This window comes from Haliaeetus leucocephalus, unplaced genomic scaffold, assembly GCF_000737465.1.
Source record: "Haliaeetus leucocephalus isolate CR32 unplaced genomic scaffold, Haliaeetus_leucocephalus-4.0 Scaffold395, whole genome shotgun sequence".
Lineage (NCBI taxonomy): Eukaryota > Metazoa > Chordata > Aves > Accipitriformes > Accipitridae > Haliaeetus > Haliaeetus leucocephalus.
Window position 1 is genome coordinate 4,084,831 of NW_010972831.1, and position 6,540 is coordinate 4,091,370.

The following is a 6,540-nucleotide window of genomic DNA, read 5'->3' on the forward strand; positions in this document are numbered from 1 at the left end:
ACCTCTTTTTTTTTTTTTTTTTTTCAATAAACTTTTCTTGTATTTATTATGGCCCTCTGAACCTCCTTCCTTCGCCCGGCCGGGGACGGAATGGGGGGGACAGGGACACCCCTGCCCCCCCCAGCGCCTGCTGGCACGGGGGTGCCCATGGTGCAGCCGTGGGTGCTGTGGACGGGGAGAGCCAGGGCTGGGCTGGGGGGCACGGGGGGGGGGTAATCCCTGACCCACATCCCGGCGGCAGACGGGCTCAGATGGAGACGGTTAATTCGGTAATCGCTGGCAGTGGGGACGTGCCATGGCTGGGGGGGGAAGGTTGTTGCCAGCCCTGGGGTGCTGTTGTCCTGCAGCCCCCCCCCGCCATTCCCCGCTGGCCCCTCGTTAGTGTTGGGGCAATTACAGCTGCGGGGGGAGGCAGGGATTTAGACCAGACAAGGCGGGGTGGGCAACGGCTGGGGGCAGGAGGGGCACTGGGGCAGTTTGGGGGGGCCCGGCTGTATCAGCCCCCAGGTGTGTTGTCGCATGTTGTCGTCCCCCCCCAATCACCCCAGCAGCGATGGTGGGGGGTCGCCATCTCTGCAGGCTAATCCTGCAATTGCATTAGTGCTGCCCAGGCTTAACACAATTAGCCCCTAATTAGCTGCACCCTGTGGCCCTGGCTGGGCTGGGCTGGGGGGGGGCAGCACTGCCAGGGTGTCCCCGTCCCCCCCAGGAATGTCCCCCCCGGGTGGGTTCCAGCCCAGCGTGGGGGGGGGGTGGCCTGGTGCTGCCCAGGGTTGTGGCACATGCCCTGGGCTGGGGTGGCACTGGGGGGCCCTGGGGAATGGGGCGAGCTGCCAGCCCATACTGGTGCCCAGTGTCAACCTGTACTGGTGGCAATTGCCAGTCTTACACTGGAGCCAAATGCAAATCCATACTGGTGCCTGATGGCCTCCAGTTTTAGTGTCCAGTGCCATCCTGGTCTCGTGCCCTTTGCCAGCTTGTACTGGTGCCCAGTGCCAGCCTGTACTGGTGCTGAATGCCAGCCCCACCTGATGCCCAGTAGTTGCCTGTACTGGTGCTCAGTGCCAGCCTATACTGGTGTCCACACTGGCACCCAGTGCCACCCTATACTGGTGCTCAACGGCAGTTGTACTGGTGCCCAATGCCAGGCTGTACTGGTGGCCGTTGCCATTCCCACACTCGAGTCCAAACTGGTGCCTGATGCTCTTCAGTTCCGTGACTAGTGTCAGCCTGTACTGGTGCTGAATGCCAGCCTGTACTGGTGCCCACCGCCAGCCTGTACTGATGCCCAGTGCTGGCCCCAGCTGATGCCCAGTTTTTGCCCATACTGGTACCCAACACAAGCCCTACACCACTGCCCAGCGTCAGCCCACGCTGCTGCCTGGGGCCACCCAGTGCCGGTGCTGGTGCCGGCGCCCAGCGCTGCGCTCGGCTTGGGGACACCCAGCCCTGGGATGGGGCGGATGGGGGGCTTCAGCCCCGGGGAAGGCTGAGCAGAACCACGGCCCGGCGGCTGCTTCAGCCCCCACAGACGGCACTCGCCACTGCCAACCCCCGCTGCCCTACCCCACGTTTTCCCTTTTCTTATTTCTTCTCCGCCTACAGAGCTGTAACCCGCTTTTTCGCTGGGTTACTGACATGGCCTGAGCTAGCTAAGGGTAAGCGCATCAGCCAATGCCTGTCCTGCGTACTTTTTATTTATATGTATTTTATGTTTTTTATTTTTTTATATTTATTATATACAGAGGTGTGTGTATATACACATGCACACACAGTCTGCATGGGACCTCTCCTGTTCCTATAGCCAGGCCCTACAGCCGGGTGTCAGCAGCCTCTTGTTGCACACCAGTTATCTTAAAAAAAAAAAAAAATCCATAGATTATTTATGAACTAAAAGCTTCTGCTATTGTGGTGAAGTGGTGCTGGTGAAAGCCTGCACGGCAGCTCCCGGCTGTGCTCAGTGAAAGCCCAGCGCCGGGAAGCCAAGAAGAAAAACAAACCCCGGGAGCCAGGGTCGGTGACCCTGCGCTGCTTCGTCCCCTGCCCAGGGACCTATTGCCAACCCTCTGCTTTCCCTGCTTGGTGGGGTTTTTTTTGTTTGGTTTGGTTTTTTTCCTTTTTTCTTTTTCCCTCTCCAATCACAAATGTGAAATTTGCCATCAGGTGCCGCTCTCCAGTAGCTCCCAGCGCCGGCACGCCAGCCCAGACCCACCCTGCGTCGATGAACGCCGCACGACAGCTCCATTTACCGGAGCCACACGTCGCCGTGCGGTGCCTGGCTGGAAATGTCAGTCGGAGCATCAAGCACCTCTTAACCTTCCCGTGTTTGCATAAAAACCGGGAGCAAACCCCTTGCTAGACTTGGATTGCGAAGCAGGAGGTGATGCTCTTAATATTCATGGGGGAGAAGGAGAAAAATCGATTTGCTACTAAATTTAGCTTCAAATATCTAGTATAAAAATAAACTTCCTGGAAACTTGTTGGTTTTGAAGATTTATTCTAAAGGCTCAGAACCTGCCAGCTTTCTCCCGGCTCCATCGGCCCAACGGGGCTCGGACACTGGCCGAGATTTCATGAGATGCTCAAGCCATAGGGCAAAGTGTTATCAAATTCCCTATAACAGGAGGGAGAGGAGCCCCCACCAGGCTGGAGGGCAGGGGCTGGACTTTGCTTGTTTTAGATCCCCAACCACATTGGCGATGCCCTTATCTAATTAAACACCAAATCCTTTTAACATCTTACAAAACCTTTGGGATGTAGACGGTGAGAATTTTTGGCAAAACCATTTCATCCGCTGCTCAGGTGGTAAGAGCCCCGATTTGTGCTGATTATTGACGCTTCTTAGCCAAGACAGCTAAACCAGGCATAGTATTTCATCAGGAGAAAAATGCAAGACAAATTTGCTTTGCACATCCTTTATTAAAAACCTGGCCAGGCTCCCCTCCCTCCCCCAGCCCTTTGCCTCCCCAGGACCGAGGGGGTTTGAGGGGGGTGAAGGAGAAGGTTTTTACGGTGGGACCACTTAAATCTTGGTGCGATTTCACCGCTTCAATTTTAGTGCATCTCTTAGGCTAGCAGCCATCCCAGCTGAATTAATGGTTTGTACCCAATTGCCTTGAAATTAACTTAAACTAATTAGATAAAATACTCCAGTAACTTTATTGCAGTTTGGCCTTGTTGAGCATTGGAAGAGCATCTGAACAGCGGCTCTTGCTAGAGGATGTCCAACATGAGCCCCCCCCCAGCTAAGACCCGAGGACCTGACTTCAACGTGCCCCTTTCCTTTGGCTCCTCCACCCCCCGTGGACCCTCCAGGACCCCCCCATCAAGCAGGACTTCTTTCAGCTCTGATTTTTTTTTGCTCCTCTCCAAATGGCCTCCATCACGAGATGACGTGCTGCTGGTTTTTGGCAGAGAACACCTCGGCACGTTGCATACTTTGGGTCAAATTCAACGTTCGCATCCTCCCACCCTCTACCAGGGTACGGTTAGCTCAGTGTAGGGGGGAAAAGTCCAAGCACAGAAATTAAATTTTTGGAAGAAACCCCTATTTGGCCCTGAAGAAGTTTTAAAAGGTTGGATCTTACTCTGCCATCTGCCAGAAGCCTTCAGCGTGAGTTAGCTGTGGCTGCAGGTAACTCCTCAGCGGTGGCAGCAGCTGCTTACGCCAAAGTCCCCGCTGGCTCATTATCGCACCAGATCTTCGCTCCAGTAAACAGGTCTAACTAGCTGCAAAGACGACGTAAAAGTCTCCTGAAGAAGCTTTGCAGAAGGGATTCCTCCTGTTGGGGGGGACGGACAGATAAAGAAACCAGATACCGAAGGAGCTCCAGCAATGCCAAGTCAAAGGAGAGGAGGATCCTGAAGCCCCGTCTCCCCAGAGCGGATGGACGGAGCGGCTGCTGTCGGCACGGCGTTTCTGGATGCTGGAACCGGGACGTGGCAGTGCCTGTGGGCAAACAGAGCTCTTCCCAGCTAAGCTTAGCTGGGCTAAGCTGCCCGGTTTAGCCCAAATTCCTGGAAAGGCATGTGGGAACCAAATATGTTTCTAAGTATCCGGGGAACACTGGAAACAGTATGAAAGGTATCAGTTTGCCATCCAAGGGATTTTGACACTCAGATGTTTGCAGCGAGCGCAGAGGAGATGGGTTTTGAGTTGTGTCGTTCTTAGAGACGAAAGCATGCAGATTAAATTAGATGTGTGATCACTGGAAAGGGGAGAAAACCCTCACAGCTCCTATCTTCCAGAAGGGGGTCTACAAATATTATGAATCCCCTTTAAAATTTTGTATTTAGTATTACGTTAATAAGCAAAACTCAAGAGTTTATTACACACTATTAGGTCAGCAATTTGCAGGGCAGTCAGTACTTTCTAGGGAACCTTCCAGGTCCAGCTTTTGGAGCAGCCCTACGTCTCCCCAAGATGTTTCCATCCTGGCCAGGCAAAGCAGACCTTTAGGGCGCAGGACAGCCCTAACCCTTGCAGACATCGTCAAACATCTCTCCGAGTTCACCTTGACAGGACTTAAACCACCTCCTCGACGACTCCTTTTTTTAATAATTATTTCAGCACCTTTCTGGCTCTGAGATTTTGTCTCTCGTTTGTTTTCCCAGACCTTCTGGGTGCTCTTATTGGAGAAGGGCAGCCAGGCTGTGCCCGACACCTTCATACCTCAGAAGTCCAAGGAGACCCTTCCCCAAATTCCCTTTGGGACAAGCACCCACCCCATGCTGCCCGTGGCTCCCCGTGCTGCTGACCACGGCCACACAAGCCACACACTCACACTGCATAAAACCAGCAGAAGGGGCAGAGGGACCAGGTCGCTCTTTCACTCTTTTTTTTTGCTTTTTATTTTTCCTGCGGACAAAAAAAATAATAAAAAAAAAAAAATTCTAGTTCATACCCGTAGCACATAAGCAGCAGTGTTTATCATCAGTCTGTGGTTTAATGAAATACAGCAGCAATTCCCAGTTCTCTCCCCAGTGAGCCCCAGCAAACATTTCTGTTTGGTTTCTACGGGAGCGGCCGAGTCCCACTGAGACATCTTTCACATCATAAGCTTAAAGAAAATTCAAAAGTGTCTTTATAAAATGTTAACTTTGGGCTGTAACAAACTGGGCTTATGATTTAACAGCTTCAAAGCTTCTGCTGGAACAACAAGACATGTCAGAGATGGAAGCTTCCTTGTGGAAGGGTTTACACCACTTTTCATGTTTCTCTCTCCTAGGATCTATCTAATGTCCACCTCCAGCTGGCAAGGGAGTTGCCAGGAACCATCGGAATAACGATATTCTGCTAAATCAGTGTGGTACTGTAAAGGGGACAGATTTCAGTGCTGGTGAGGCAGCGTAAATAGTTCAGGAAAACATCTGAAAATACCTTACTCTTTCCTCAAGGAGCAGAACCGTCACCTGCAAGTACCGAGGCTCCATCAGGGGAACTGAAGCCTTGCGCTGGAGTCAGCGATCAGGAAGGCACTGACCCACAGACGGACAGACAGACAGAAAGGCAAGGCAAGCCCTGCGACAGGAGCAGCAGTACGAACCCCAAAGGCAGGCAACCATCTGCGTTGGGGTCCCGGGGAGAGCTCAGGGCAAACGCGTGCCCCTGGCCTTTAGGTTACTCTTATTTCTGCACCGGGCAGAAATAAAACAGCGTGGGGAAAACCAGTTCCAGGAGAGCACACCTCCTACTATACACCGGAGCACTGGCCTCTGGCTTGCGCCTCGTCTGCTCTTCCCTTTGTCACCTTGGTGAGCAAGAGTGCCACATCTGGATGCCCACGCAGCGTATTCAGTGTTTGCTCTCTAAAGCTGTACCTGGGAATGAGGCAGGCCAGTGTCTGCATTTCTCCTTACAGAAGATGTAGTGGGGAAGGAGAACGAAGGAGAGCCCGTCAGCAACAGGCTGCTGCAGAAGTGAAAAGGGTTGGTTTAAAGAAAAATTTCACTCCTAGAACAAAAGGAAATATTTCAGTATATTTTAATAGTAAAATGATTCCTATTTTTCAGGCAATGTCCTACCTGGGTGAGTCTCGGGAGTGTTTTTGCTTCCCGGTCCTGCTGTACCGGGGCAAAGCCTCAGAGGTCATGGCTCTACCTGTGACCGCCCGTGCAGAACAATCCCTGACAACTCGCAGAGTGCTGCCATCGCTAACACAAACACCTCCCAGGCATCGACACCACTTCCACAAACACCCCAACGGGGGACTCGACTCAGTCTCTCTCTCAGGAGAAGAGCAGGAGGAAAAAATTAGCTTTTAATAACAGTCTGGGTTGAGATTTGTAGCAGGCTACTGAACAGAGGAGATGCCAATATTTTATTTAGTAAAAAGGTATGTATTCAGGTAGCAGAACACCTTACAGTAACTAACTCGGCAGGAAAGGTTAAGTCATAGCACAGCCCTAGATCGATTTGGGGGAGTAGAATGGGGAAGACGGCGGGGAGACTGTAAGGGAAGCAGCTTCAGACTCGAACCTTGGCTTCCAATATAATGTATTCAGAAAAATATTGCATGAAAAGCCTCAGGATTTTAGTTC